The sequence below is a fragment of the Miscanthus floridulus genome, chromosome 11 (genome assembly GCF_019320115.1).
Source record: "Miscanthus floridulus cultivar M001 chromosome 11, ASM1932011v1, whole genome shotgun sequence".
Classification (NCBI taxonomy): domain Eukaryota; kingdom Viridiplantae; phylum Streptophyta; class Magnoliopsida; order Poales; family Poaceae; genus Miscanthus; species Miscanthus floridulus.
In genome coordinates this window covers 39,121,264-39,136,597 of record NC_089590.1, presented here as the reverse complement: position 1 = coordinate 39,136,597, position 15,334 = coordinate 39,121,264, and the positions used below count along the sequence as shown (strand labels likewise).

General features: G+C 44.9%; 2 pseudogenes; one reads left to right on the top strand and one right to left on the bottom strand.

The window, feature by feature from the left end:
* Positions 1-9,502: 9,502 nt before the first annotated feature.
* LOC136491808 (putrescine hydroxycinnamoyltransferase-like) lies at positions 9,503-10,483 on the bottom strand (annotated as a pseudogene).
* Positions 10,484-12,221: 1,738 nt separating this feature from the next.
* On the top strand, positions 12,222-15,099 carry LOC136491807 (uncharacterized; annotated as a pseudogene).
* Positions 15,100-15,334: the final 235 nt, after the last annotated feature.

Genomic DNA, 15,334 nt, shown 5'->3' with positions numbered 1-15,334 from the left:
TGGGTTGGTTATGACATAGAAGGCTTGGTCATGTTGCAATGAAACAATTGAACAGATTGGTTAAGCATGATCTAGTTAGAGGCTTGAAAGATGTGGTATTTGAGAAGGATAAACTTTGTAGCTCTTGTCAAGCCGGAAAATAAGTTGGAAACACCCATCCTAAGAAAAGCATGATGAGCACTAGCAAGGCATTTGAGTTGTTGCACATGGACTTGTTTGGGCTAACACAATACACTAGCATCGGTGGAAAAAAATATGGCTTTGTGATAGTGGATGACTATACTAGATACACTTGGGCATTCTTTCTAGTTGACAAGAGTGATGTTTTTGCAATATTCAAATCATTTGTCAAAGGCATACACAATGAGTTTGGAACAACCATCAAGAGAGTTAGAAGTGACACTGGTAGTGAGTTCAAGAACACTAGAATTGATGAGTTGTGTGATGAATTTGGTATTAGACATCAATTCTCGGCCAAGTACACTCTACAATCAAATGGCCTTGTTGAGAGGAAGAATAGAACACTTATTGACATGGTAAGGTCTATGCTTAGTGAGTACAATGTGAGTCAATCTTTTTGGGCCGAAGCAATCAAGATGACTTGCTATTGTAGCAACTGACTCTATTGCCACCCATTGAAAGAGAAGAGACCATATGAGATCTTGAATGGAAGAAACCCCAACATTGCATATTTTTGGGTTTTTGGTTGCAAATGCTATATCTTGAGGAAAGGCACTAGATTGAGCAAGTTTGACAAGAAGTGTGATGAAGGATTCTTACTTGGATACTCAACCACTAGCAAAGCATATAGAGTTTGGAATTTGGCAAGTGGTACTCTTGAGGAGGTACATGATGTGGAATTTGATGAAACCAAGGGTTTCCAAGATGAGAATGAGAATCTTGATGATGTTAGAGGCATTTAACTTTCAAATGCCATGAAGAACATGTATGTTGGTGAATTGAGGCCTAGACAAGTGATAGATGAAGAAGATGATCAAGTACAAGTGCTCTCTAACTCAAATGTGCAAGATGACACTAATCAAGCAAGCACTAGTGGCTCTCATGACAATGTGCAAGATCAAGTGGGTAGTTCATCATCTCAACCGAATGATCAAGCAAGTGCAAGCAATCAAGTTCTAATACTTCAATCAATCAATATTGCAAGAAATCACCCATTGGACACTATAATTGGAGGTATTTCTAGAGGTATACAAACAAGATCAAGATTGGCTTTATTTTGTGAACATTTCTCATTTGTGTCATCCATTGAACTAAAGAAGATAGATGAAGCATTGAAGGATGTTGATTGGGTGAATTCTATGCATGAAGAATTGAACAACTTCACTAGAAATCAAGTATGGGAATTAGTGGACAGACCAAAGAACCATAATGTGATTGAAACCAAATGGGTCTTTAGAAACAAGCAAGATCAAGATGAGATAGTAGTAAGGAACAAAGCAAGATTGGTAGCATAAGGCTATACACAAGTTGAAGGTCTTGACTTTGGAGAAACATATGCCCCGGTTGCTAGATTGGAAGCAATTATAATCTTGCTAGCCTATGCTTGTGCCCACAACATCAAGCTCTATCAAATAGATGTCAAGAGTGCATTTCTCAATGGCTACATCAATGAAGAAGTTTATGTTGAGCAACCACCCGGTTTTGAAGATGACAAGAAGCCCAACCATGTTTATAAGTTGAAGAAGGCATTGTATGGCTTGAAACAAGCAGAGCAATGTTTACAAGTTTGAGTTAGTTGGTTACTCTGACTCGGATTATGCGGGATGCAAAGTTGAAAGAAAGAGCACATCAGACACATGTCAACTATTGGGAAGATCACTTGCTTCTTAGTCATCAAAAAAGCAAAATATTGTTGCATTATCAACCGTTGAAGCCGAATATATATCCGTCGGTAGTTGTTGTGCACAAATTCTTTGGATGAAGGCCACCTTGAATGACTTTAGAATCAAGTTCAAGAAAGTTCCATTGCCATGTGACAATGAGAGTGCAATCAAGCTAACCAACAATCTGGTTCAACATGCAAGAATAAATCACATTGATGTCCGCCACCATTTCATTAGAGATCATCAACAAAAAGGGGACATTTGTATTTAGAGTGCGGGCACCAAAGATCAACTTGCTGACATATTCATGAAACCACTTGATGAGAAGAGGTTTTGCAAGCTAAGGAATGAATTGAACATATTGGATTTCTCAAATATGTGTTGATGCACCCCACTTATATGACATGCCTCTCCTTCGAGCAATCCAAGGTAAAAGTTTATTGTCATGCATACATTCTTTGCTAAGGACTTGTTTAGTGCATCTAGTCATTCCACGTATTTTAATAGGCTCATTCATGAAAAATCAAATGAATTTGATGCTTGTATGGTACCGCTATTGCTTCTATGCTTGACTTGATCTAGTGCTAGCATATGACGTGTTTGTGGGCTTATGAACCTAGTGTTTGATCTCGAAAATGAACTATAAGTGTTTAACTCAACATGGTCAAGATAACCCTTGAAATGAGGTGTGAAGAAGCTTGTCCTTGGATCAAACCGAGTTAAATATCTTTGGCAAGTATTCTAGATTGGACCAAATTTGGGAAAATGATTCTCACTCCATTGATTGACTTTGATAATCTTAACCTATCTAAAATTGAACCTTTGTGGTCATTGATGACAAAGGGGGAGAGAAACAAAGATATATGAGATAGGGGGAGAAAATGAAAATGGACATAGGGGGAGAAATATGATAAAGGAAGGGAATCAATTAAAACTTGAGCACACAAGTAGGAGGAGCAAGCTCATGAACTTGTATGGTGCATTTGAATGTGCATTCACATATGCTTGCTTGCATTTGTCAAGCTTAAATTCAATATACATGCTTGTGTGGTGTATGCTAGTTGTAGGTTCGATTGATGAAATGAAAAACTAGCATGCATAGGATGATAGTTAGATATGCCTTGCATTTTATTTTTAAGTGGTACTAGAGCCTTGCTTATAATGTTGATCTCATGGGGTATCTAGTTCTTTGTATGTTGCAAGTGGTATCTAACTAGCATTGGTGCTAAGGATGGTATATTTTGTGCACTTCGATTGGTATCACGCTTCAAAGGTCCATCTCTTATACCTTAGCATCATTTGGTAGACATTACTCTCCCACAACTCTAATCCATGCATACGTGCAAGCTTCAACCCAAACTCTTAGCACATATGTAGGGGGAGCTAATGCTACCAATTTGGGTTCATGAAACTTGTCCAAATCCTTTGCACATGGTAAAAATGCTTGGGCAAGCAACATGGATTCAAAATGATTTCAATTCATATCTTTGTGAAAGGGTTGTCATCAATTACCAAAAAGGGGAAGATTGAAAGCTCTAGTTTAATTTTGGTGAATTGATGAAACCCTAAGTGCTAACCTATTGCTCTAAGTGAACATGAGATGGGGTAGCACATTCCAAGTGGTGGAGCAAATGATGATGATCATGATGATGGTTATGGCCATGGAGATGATCAAGTGCTTAGGCTTGGAAAAGAAGAAAGAGAAAAACAAAATGTACTCAAGGCAAAGGTGATATCCATAGGACCATTTTGTTTTGGTGAACAAGACACTTAGCGAGTGTGATCATATTTAGGATAGATAGCCGTACTATTAAGTGGGGTGAAACTCATCGTGAAATACGGTTATAAAAGTGCCACTAGATGTTCTAACTCATTGCACATGCATTTATATTCTAGTGAGTGCTAACACCCTTGAAAATATTTGTGAAAAGCTGCTAACACATGTGCACATGGTGATACACTTGGTGGTTAGCACATTTGAGCAAGGGTGGAGAAGTTGGAGTTGAGGGGGAGCACTCCCGAGGTAACCGGACGCTGCCTCAGCAGTGACCGGACTCGGGCAGGTGCGTCCGATCAATGGTGTAGAAGGGCATGGCTTCGAGTCCCTTGACCGGACGCTGAAGAGAGAGAGGGACCAGATGCGCAGGGGGTGTGTCCGGTCACCTGTGATGTATGCTGACGCAAGCAATCTTGATGTGCGGAGAGGAGCCAATGAGGATCGGATGCCGCCGTGCTTCCGGTCATACCAAAGTGGACGTGTCCGGTCACAGAAATACGGCTCTAGATGCTTATTGGAAGTGATCGGACTCCACGTTGTGGAGCATCCGGTCATCTCCTCGACGCGTCTAGTTGTTGGCTTCGTGGCTCCGATGCACGCACGATCGGACACCACGGAGGCGCGTCCGTTCTCATGCTGCTGCGTTTGGTCTTGACTTAACCGTGCGGGCGCTGGAGTCGACCGTTGAGATCGGGCGATCGACGTTGAACGCAGAGGACACATGGATGGCTAGCAGTGACAGGACGCTGGGGCTGGTGCGTCCGGACAACTTGACCGGCATGTTCGGTCGCCCCAAAACTAGTGCAGTGAGGGGGCCAACAGCTCTATTCATTGGGGCTCCCTATATAAATGTGGTAACCGGCCATGGCTCACTCTCTTGGTCATTTCTATTGAGAATACACCCAAGTGAGCCTAGCCATTCCTCTTTCACTCATCCTACTTGATTGATTCATCATTTGGTGAGATTGGAGAGCATCCAAATGCATTGCTTTGAGTGATTGCATCTAGAGGCACTTGGTGATTGTGTTTTGCTACGGATTGCGCTTGTTACTCTTGGTGGTTGCTGCCACCTTTAGTGCAACGAGGATCATCGAGCGGAGGAAGGTGATTGTCTCCAGCTTCGATCATGGTGATTGTGAGGGGTTCTTGACCTTTCTCCAGCCAAGAGCCAAAAGGTACTCTAGTGGATTGTGTGTGGCTTGTGGATCCTCATCTTATGTTGGTTGTGCGGCACCCGATTGCGGGTTAGGCTTGTGATGCCTATTAGCGCATGAACCTCCAAATGAGTGAATCGCCACAACGGGGACTAGCTTGCCGGCAAGCAAGTGAACCTCAGAGAAAAAATCATTGTGTCATCATTGTCTCGGGGATTTCTTGTGATTGAGCGATCATCTCTTGCCACGGTGGTATAACGTTCACTAGCTCTCTTGTATTTACATTCCTGGTGTAGCTAAGCTCTTTAGTGTAATTAGTTTTGAAAGCTAGCTTGTGTCTTGTTAGTGGTTAGTGAGTCTCTTTAGTTAGTCTTTGAGAGCTCACTAACTTAGAGAGTAGTGACCTAGCTATTCTGTGAATTAGAGATCATAGCTACTAGAATTGTGGATAGGTGGCTTGTATTTTTAGTAGGCTAGCGCAATACTCGCTTCGCTTTATATTTGTCTAACCACTTCGCTTAAGTGTTGTTGTAGATTTTTAATAGGCTATTCATCCCCTTTAGCCATTAGGACCTTTCAATGTGGCCACTGTTTTTCTTTAATCTTTTTCATCTTGTCTCTACCATGCCATGTTTTCTGCAGAATTTTGTTACTACTATTTTGTGCAATCATTCATATGCTGCAACAGATTACTCAAAACACTCATCCTTTGCATTCATTCTTATATACACATGGTGCCACATGTCATGGGTCAAATCTATTTTTCTTTTTCATCCTCTCCTGCACTTCTCCTCAAATTTGTGTGGACGGCGTCACAAGGCCTTCTTCCTCCCCTGCACTTCTCCTCGAACGAGAACCGATGTACTAGCGGGGACATGAGGCCTAACCACGAGGACGTGGTGATTGTAAGCTGTAGAGACACGACCTCGGGAGCCCGGTTGATGGCGCCATGGGCCACGATCCTCGGATGATTGGTGGGTGGTAGCTTTGGGCCTAGACATGGGTGCCTGACGGTCGACAGCGTGCTATGATGCAAGGCTCGACCATGGGTGCCTGGCGAGCGGTGACCTCAATGGATCAACTGGCAGCAGCATATCGGGCAGTTTGGAGTGAGATCCACAGATAGGAGACGTGTTGGTGTCTCCTTTGTTTGAGGGACATGAGGTAGAATTTGAAATATCTCTAAAACATGATAAGGAAAGGAGCTCCTAAAGGAGATCTGCTGGAGTAAGGCCTGATTAGTTATTTGCATTAGTATTGCATTGCATGCATTAGAGGTTATGCAACATATCCTTAACCTGGACAAGATAATGCAATTTGCTATTGTTTGGTTTGCCTAGATAGGAAGTTGTATAATGTTATGCATATGATTGTTTTCCTGTGTAAGTAGACAGACTATATCTTGGGGCTGTATATGGCCGAATTATGGGATGGTTGGGCTTGCTTTGAGGACAGTTCTAGCCAACATATGAACATGTGTGTAGGTAACCAACTAGGGATATGAACTGTGTTATGGAGGTCCGAATCAAAGGTTGTGCAAGCAACCATATGAGCCTGTTTGGTAGAGATTCACCACTCGAACAAGTTGATCTGGATCTGGGATTCACAATGGATCTACCAGGAAACTGTTTGGCTAATGTAGCAGCTCCAGATTCACGTAAGGGAATTTTCATTGGAATTGCTAGATTTGCCCTTGGCTCTGGAGTTCTCTCTGTCTCACAAACACCGGGACCCACGCGTCAAGAGAAAAAAAAGCACGGGCAAGGGATGCGCATGGGGGTTGGAGAGGGAGGCTCGTCAGGGCAGAGGTCCTACGAGGGAGAGCGCGCGGCTAGAGCAGCGCCTCCTGCTCACTGCAGCTGTGCTCGCCTTGGCTGCAGCTAGTAGTTGCCATGGCTTTGATAGGATCTAATGGCTAGAGGGGGGTGACTAGCCTATAAAAATTCCTTCAAAGCACTAGAGCAACCTTGATTAGTAAATAAGATGGCGACTAAAGCATTGTATTGCTCTAGCTCTAATTCACCTCAAGCAAGCCTCCTACACAAGCTAGTTACTATGATCTCTAGGTTGATTGCATGCAAGCACTTAAGCTACTCTAGCAACCTAGATACAACTAGCAAAGCTACCAACTAGAGAAGCTAAGCTAACTACAACTACAACTAGAGACCAAGCTACACAAGCACTACACAAGTATACTAATGAATAGAATTGCAAGTATAGAGCTTTATACCGAACCAGGCAAGAGACAATATGACACAAGATATATCCCCATGGTTCAGTTGCTTGTTGGCTACCTACGTCTATGTTGTGGTGAGTCTAAACTAAGTGGTTCGCATGCTAATTAGCATCACACGCCAAGCCCACCACAAGGGCGTCGCAAGAACCACTACCTAAGCCATGATTCCACTAGAGTTGCCTTTTGTGAATCTCCCGCAGGGAATAGACACAAGAAACCCTCACAATCGAGCGATCGGAGCCAGAAACAATCACCACTTTTCACTCAACGATCCTTCAATCATCGGGCTAGCTAGGTGATGACAATCACCAAGAGTAACAAGAGATCCACTAGCCCAACTAGTGCCACAAGATGTAAGAACTCGACGCAATACACTAAAGGCTCTCAATCTCACTCCAAATGTCATCGAAAGTAATGCAAGTGAGTGGATTGTGTTCTTCAGCTCTCAAGAGGTTTGCACAACTGAATAGAGGTCCAAGGGAGTGGCCTTGGATGGCCAACTGGTCTATTTATAGCCCTAAGCCAAAGAGCCAACTGTTACCTCTTGATGAGCTGGCTGTGGGTGCACTGGTTGCCTGTCGAGGGCACTGGTTGCCTGCACTGGACACCACCGGTGCTCTCCCAACAGCTATAAAACAACATTAAAAAATCTAGCCATTGGCGCTGTCAGACAATCGGTGTGTTATAGCGTTCGCGTAGTCGATTTACATGCTCTCTGGAACTAGTGACGGGTGAGACGACCGGTGCTCAGAACGCCCATGCGACCGAGCTGTAAGCTCTCTGGAACCCCACACCGGTGCACTTTAACCGGTGCACACCGGTGTGCATGGTGCTTGGCTAAAACGCGTGGAGTGAAACCACAGCCACCGTGACTGGTGCACACGACCGGTGTGCCACTGGACATGATCGGTGCATGCTGAACAGCAGCACCGAGAGCACCTAAGGGTCTTCTTTCAAGTGGCTAACTCTCAAATATTTTTCACAAATATGTTAGAGCCAAGTTAGCCTTTTTGAAAGTGTTTTTTCATAAATGTTTTGCGTTTGCTCTCCGAGTGTCAATTGGCCTATATGCATATGCAAAGTATTCCAACACCTAGTGCACTAGATGATCGAATTGTCTAATTAGAGGTCCCCTCTTAATTGTACGACCATATATCCTAAATCTGATCACACACACTATTGCGTATTGACCAGCAAAATAAAATCTCTATTTATACCTTTGCCTTGAGTCTGTAGGGTTTTGTTTTTTCTCTTTCTTATTTTCCAAAGACCGAGCACTTGATCATCATATGGCTATCTCCATCACCTTGAGTACCATCTTGCTCAATCCTTGGATGTAAACCAATCTATCTCATAAGCATACTTAGAGTAGAAGGTTAGTCCACTTGGTTGTCTCAGTTAACCAAAACCGAACATAGGATTTCCAGGCTTCCAGATCAAGGAGGATGGGCGGGCACGATGGGCGGCCCCGCGGCCTCGTAAACAGGTCGGCGAGCTGGGTGGCCCCGTGGCCTCGCTGGAGCCGGTCGGGCACGGCTTCGCCGGAGCCTATAGGTGCGTGGCTGTGGTGGCCCTCTCTCGCAGGCGCGACGTCGGGACAGCGGGCGGTCCTGCGGCCTCGTCGGAGCCCGCAGGCGCGCGACCATGGCGCAGTTACCGGCGGCGGTGCGGCGGTCCTTTTTTCACTGGTCGAGCGGAGACAACAGGGAATCGGGCGAAGACTAGGCGGATTGGCCCTTGTCCAGGATCGACATGGCCTGGGTGAGCACGGCCGGCCCACCCGGCTAGCAGCCAAGGCACGGCGGTCAGCCAGGCTTCCTGCACCGACCATGGCAACGATGATGGTGACGGCCTGGCGGCGGCATCCTACTAGCCGGTGGGGCCTACAGTCGGCCTGCCAAAGGCATGGCCCTTGTCCGCTTGTGTAGGGCACAAGCAGGGGAGGGAGAAGCAGTAGGTTGTTGGCTTGGGGTCGGCGCGGGAGCTTCCGGCATGTGGGAGAGCACCCCTTGAGGAGCTCCACCAAAATGGTGAGTCTGGCATCTAATGGTGAATTTGGAATTGGTGGATCTGGACTGTTTGGCAAATTTTTGGTGGAGTGAAGCTGAAAATGGTGAATCTGGAGTTGTTGAATCCCTCTGCCAAACAGGCCCTATATCACACGCTTTTACAGATGGGAGAGGAGATGAGAAATCTGGTGGAGATACTCTATTTGTTGTTGGGTATCTTTAGTGTCTATTGTGTTGTGTAGTGAGTCCATGCTTAAGAACCGTGCAAAAGTGGTCATTGGTGAGTTTGTACATATTTATATAAGAATTGCACAAGTCGAAGATATGGATAGGCACACGCTAGAATACTAATCCAGGGTGATATATACAAACAATGCAAGCATATGAAAATATGGTACAGAGATAATAATTAAAGTTTCCAGCAAGCATGCAAGAGCTTAATTATTCTACTACTGGAAGCTTTGACCGATTCGCTTTGTTGCCTACACCACGGAGCAGCAGCATTGTTTGAAGGCTTCAAGGCTATGCTTGAACACAGGCACGAAGGCATCGACACTGCCATCACCTAGGCAGGACGGCACGAGGAAGAACATCCCTCTGTGGGGATGTAGGGCGGCATGAAGTAGGACGGGCCGCCGGTGCCCAGGTCTAGCTCTTGGAATGGGAACGTTAGCCAGCTATCCACATCTAGATCCGGGCACAACACGTCCCTGTTGAGCACGGCTGTTGTCTCCAATCCCTCCTCCGCCACCACGTCGGAGCTCGCGAAGTCGACGAAGGACTGGAAGTAGACACCGTCCACCTGCTTCACCGCATCGTGGATCACCTGCGCCGCATGAGTTAGCGGCTGTGTCAACAGGTTGCCCACCGTGGTGCGCGGGAATGCCCAGAGCACGAGGTTGCTAAAGTATCCCTCTGGCACTCCGAGGCGTGGCCGCCCGTCGACGGAGAGTCGTATGGCAGACGCCTGGCACGGGTCACCGAGGCCCCGTGCGCGCGTCATGGCACGCCACACATGGCCGACGATGGTCTCGAACCGGCTGAAAGGGTGGCCGCGGCCTTCTGATGCCTTGGCGCGGAGCGCGGTGATGAATTCCTTGGTGAAGTGCGCCTTGTGGATCACGATGTCGCGGCGGGTCGTCTCACCGCGTGTGCCGTGAGGAGGGATGATGCCGGCGTCGTCGGGCGGTAGAACTCCACACCGCGGTGCTCGAACTCAAAGCACGGTGGGTCTCGGAGCGGGAAGAGCCCCGGGTGGTGGTGTACAGGGGCGGCGGCAGGCCGATCGGGACCCCGCGCACGGTGCGACCCCATGCGACGAGGAAGTTGCTGGTGGCCATCTGTATGTGGTATGTGATCTTGTCGAACACCGAACAAGGCACATGCTCGGTGGTGTCTGGTTGTGGCACACCTGGTGGATAGGACGGCTTGACAAGCCTAGAGCTCATCACCTTCACCTCCATGGCGATCTGCTGGCCTGTGCAAATGGCTCACTTTTGTTTGGTTTACTTCATTATTACTTGCTTGCTCACTCACCTCTTCTAAATAAATAGAACTTTGTGAAGCTTATTTCTATGATAGCTAGTGTGATACTATCTGTCACTACTGTGTGGGATTGTCCTGAACAGTTTTTGTTTAATTGTGCCACTGCAGTTTTGTTCTGTTGTTCACCTGTCTAGGATGTGACACGCAATACAAATTTGTGCGCGTTTTATGCAACAACATCTTGCACACTCTCACCTCTTCTGAACTGAGATGCGATCTACCACGCTAGCGTATGGGATTGTCCTGTAAAGCTTTGTTAATTTTGCAACAGCAGTTTTGTTCTATTGCTCACCCATGCCAACTGTGATATTAAGCTCTTGTTTGATAGTGTAACTGCAGTTTTGTTCTGTTGCTCACCCATCCTGGAAAGCTTTGTTTGATTGTGCAACTGCAGTTTTCCTTGGAAAGCTTTGTTTGAGTGCGCATGCGCAACTACAGTTTTGTCCTGTTGCTCACCCATCCTGCCGTGACGCGAAGTACACATTTTATGCAACTGCAGCTTTGTTCTGTTGCTTATTAGTTATTACCCATCCTGGCTGTGAAGCATAATACAGCTTTATGCATGTTTTGTGAAAATAGAGCTTGCTCACTCACCACTTCTAAATAAAGTGGAATTTTGCAAAGCTTTATATGATATAGTGTGATACTATCAATCAGCCTGTTCACTTGTTGGTTTCAGCCAAGGCTTATTAACCATGATACAGTGTTTTTCTCTCACAACAAACCAGCACCAGCCGAGCTTATCAGCCCAGAAACCAACTAGCGAACAGGCTCAATATCTAGTACATGGGATTATATTGTCCTAGAAAGCTTTGATTGTCCTAGAAAGCTTTGAATGCAACTGCAGTTTTATTTGCTCATCCGTCGTCCTGGTTGCGACGCACAGTATAACTTTACACGCGTTTCATGCAACTACATACAATGCTCAGACTCTACACACACAAAGAAATTACTTTCTCCATTATTCCAAATTATAAAATGTTTTGACATTTTTAAATATATTGTTTTTACATGTATCTGATATAGTGTATATATATATCAAAGTGCATGGAAAAAATTATGTATACAGAAAAGTCAAAACGACCAATAACTGAGAATGGAGGGAGTAACTGATTTTAGTGCCGCATAATCGTGATCCGTCGATCCTGATGTGGCCAACTTCTGTAGCTTCCAGCTGTTTCATGGAATCGGATCTCTTGGCTACCCCCTCCATGCATGAGATGGCTGAACTCGGACTAGTTAAATCAAGGTGATGTGTCTCGGACTCTCGGTTCTCTCTCTAGCTATATATCTTCCCGCGCCGAGGTACAGAATCGACGACGAAGAGGCGCCGCAGATCATGTTGTTGTTGATCATCATTTTATGCAAATCAGCATTATAAAAATAACTGATACGATGATATATACGTTATATTCCACATATTAGAAGAACCAATTTGTTGCCCATTGCATTCTATGAACTTTTTTTGTTAGGTTGATTTTGGGCGACGGTTGAAAGACCAAGTCCATAAGCGAAAAACCCTACGTACATGAGTTTTCTTATTTTTAATCCTTTTTTATTTAATATTTTAATAATATCCGTTTCTAATTTTTTTAGATCTGACCCTTTTGATCGCACCGGTGCTGCAAACGCGACAAAATAACGTTGTCACGCCACATGCATTGGTGCAGGAACAACTGCCAAGACAGCATTTTCGACGTGAAAAACCTTGTCACGGCACTCCCGTTGGTGCGACAGTATTGTTTTGTCGCGCCACCGGATAGCGTGACGAGACTGAACCTTAGAAAAAAATCATAACTTTTCGATACGACGTCGGATGAAGATGAACTTTATATGAAAAATATAGATCTCGATGAGATCTACAACTTTCTTGTTTTGAGTTTTTCATTTGAGAACATTAAGATGCTCAGAAAAATAATACAAAATTTCAGGAGCGTAATAATCGCAACATCAAAGTTGTAGCTCTCAATGAAATCTAAAACTTTCTAGTTTTAAGTTGTTTTATTTGAGGACTTTAAGATACTCGGAAAAATAATATAAAATTTCAGGAGCATAATAATCATGTACCAGTGCTTATCGCATTACAAAAATAATATATTTTCTATATGGTTTTCTATATGGTGTCAAATGAAGATACTCTTTACATCAAAGTTGTAGCTCTAAATAAGATCTACAACTTTATACTTCTAAGTTTTTACATTTGAGGTCATTAAGATGCTTGAAAAAATAATATAAAATTTCAGCAGCATAATAATCACGTAATAACGCTTGTTGCATTAGAAAAATAATATCGTTTTTATATGGTGTCAAATGAAGCTACATTTCATATAAAAGTTGTAGCTCTCAACTTTGATATAAAAAGTACTAGCAAAGCTCTCAACTTTGATATAAAAAGTACCAGCAAACGTGTCCATGCGTTGCGACGGGAGAAAAAATAATGTCAAATGTTAATGAAAACGAGGACATAAGTGCTGTGGCTCTGTTTAGCACAGCTCTAGCTCCAATATCTATGCTGGATCTGTAATTTGTAGGCTAATTAAAGTGATTTAAACTATTTTTATTTAACCTAAAATATAAATGAAAAAAGTCATGTAACTACACTTAACATGTCTGCAGTTCTACATCTAGAATTTTCTAGAGCTCTGCAAAACAGGGCCTGTATATCTATTTATGTTTTACTATACCTAGAAAATTTAAAGGCTATAATTTATTTTATGATGACCATAACATCATAATATAAGTTAATATTGATAACAATATGACAAATGTCTTCATATATTTTTCCCATTGTAAGACACAAGAGTATTACTTGTAAATATATATAGCTTTAATGTTCTTACTATTTTTTGTGTTGATAGAGTTAAATATCGAGTTACGTGACTTTCTTTGATGATCCATTAAAATATGCAATTCTAATATCTGATTAAAGTCGTCACGCGATGGCAAGGAGTTGGTTGGTGTCTTGTTAAGGATTTGTCAGCCTGTTGATGATTATGATGGAGGCCTCTCCTGACTTTTCACACGGCCGAGGATTGCACTGGTATATGTATGCAACTTGGAGATGTATTTATTTAGGTTTGATTAGATAAAGACTACTCAATAATGTTTTAGTTTATGGTTTGCTTAGTGTGCCGAGGACCATCGTTAATTCAAGTTCTAACAAGAATGAATTTTATTCCTAATTATAATTATAGCAAGAGCTTAGTGTGGGAATATTTGTTTATTATAGAAGGGCTAAGAATTTAAATGAGCTCTTTTACGGTGGTTGGTATAGGCAACTAACATGTATTTTTGAGTACCTAAGTCTTTGATTTATTTGAACCATCCCATATGTGTAAAATATATTTCGCTAACTAATTTTATTTTAATTAAGGGTAATAAGGTAATTGTTGCTGGGAGCCTGGGACACCCTTTCGTCGATGTGTAGTTCTAAAGCATCTCTGGATTTATATTTATCCAAGAGAAGAGAAAACGGCCGTATATTGCGTAGGCATGACGTCAGGCTAGGAACGCTCAGAGCAAGGTAGAGCAAGGCATGACGCACGGCTGGCTGCTCGCTTCGCTTCGCTAGGAGGCCGAGGTGATTGCCGTAGTCGCCGTCCGCGCGTAGACCCAACGCCGGAGCGCTCGTAGGCCCGCTGCCGCCCTCCACAGCGGACATCGCGCCACTCCGCAGCAGTCTCGTCGCAGTAATTTAACTCTACAGACCTCGCGGGGCGGGGTCCTAAAGAGGAAGCTGTATCCACGTCACCGTAAAATTTTTCGTCCGTTGGATCTGCACGATCGACGGCTTCGGTTCCTCCCGCAAGATTCTCCCAGATCTGCTTCTGCTTTTACTATTTAGCTTTTACCTGCTTCTCTCTGTAATGATCGTTTCCTCTGGCTTCTCATCAGAATCCGGGAGAAGCAAATATATACTCGGCTCCTGCTTCAGCTTCTAGACGCTTCTAAAAAAATATCTCGTCTCCTCTCTCCCGCTGCTCTCCGCTCCCTCTCCCTCCCTCTCTTGTCATGCGGGCGACGGCGATAGCCATGGCGACGGCAGCCGGTCCTCGGAGTGGCGGCGGCCGTCCTCCTCCTTCCTCCCTCTCCCCACCCTCTCCCTCTCTCCCGACATGCTAGCGTGCCGGCCAGGCCCAGCGACGCCCTCAGCACGCGGTGCAGCGCCGCGCGTGCGCCACACAGGTGGCCGTCCCCGGCCACGGAGTGGCGCGGCTAGGCCCCCTCGGTGGCCGCCGTCGCGGCTTTCCCTGCGCTGCATCCTCCCGGCGACCCGCGGGCGCTCGACGGAACCCTAGTTGCCTCTTCCTCGCCGGCGACAGCGCCAGCCCTCAGCACCCTCCTCCTCCACGCCCCTCCTCACCCCCACTCCCCCTCCCCCCCACCTCGACAGCGCCCCCCGGCGAGTGCTGCGCGCGGGTGGCCACCCCCCGTCGAGGGGGGCCCGATGGCCGCCGTCCCCGGGCACGACGTGACCGAGCGAGCCCTCCCGGTGGTTGACGGCGCGGCTACCCCCTTCCATAAGTATGTATGACATTGTGATTTGTTGTTCTCACATCTTCTTCCTAGGTAAAAAAAAACTAACCAAAACCGTTGTTTCAGTTTTAGCTGTGAAGAGAAGCATTGCATCATTTGAGTGCTTTGTAACCACAGCAGGTTCGTTAACATGTTTTGGTTGGGCTTGTATCCCAGTTCTAGGTTCTCATCTATTTGGATTTTGTAGTTATGATTTTGTCGATGCGTATGTGATTTTCACTTAAATGAAATAG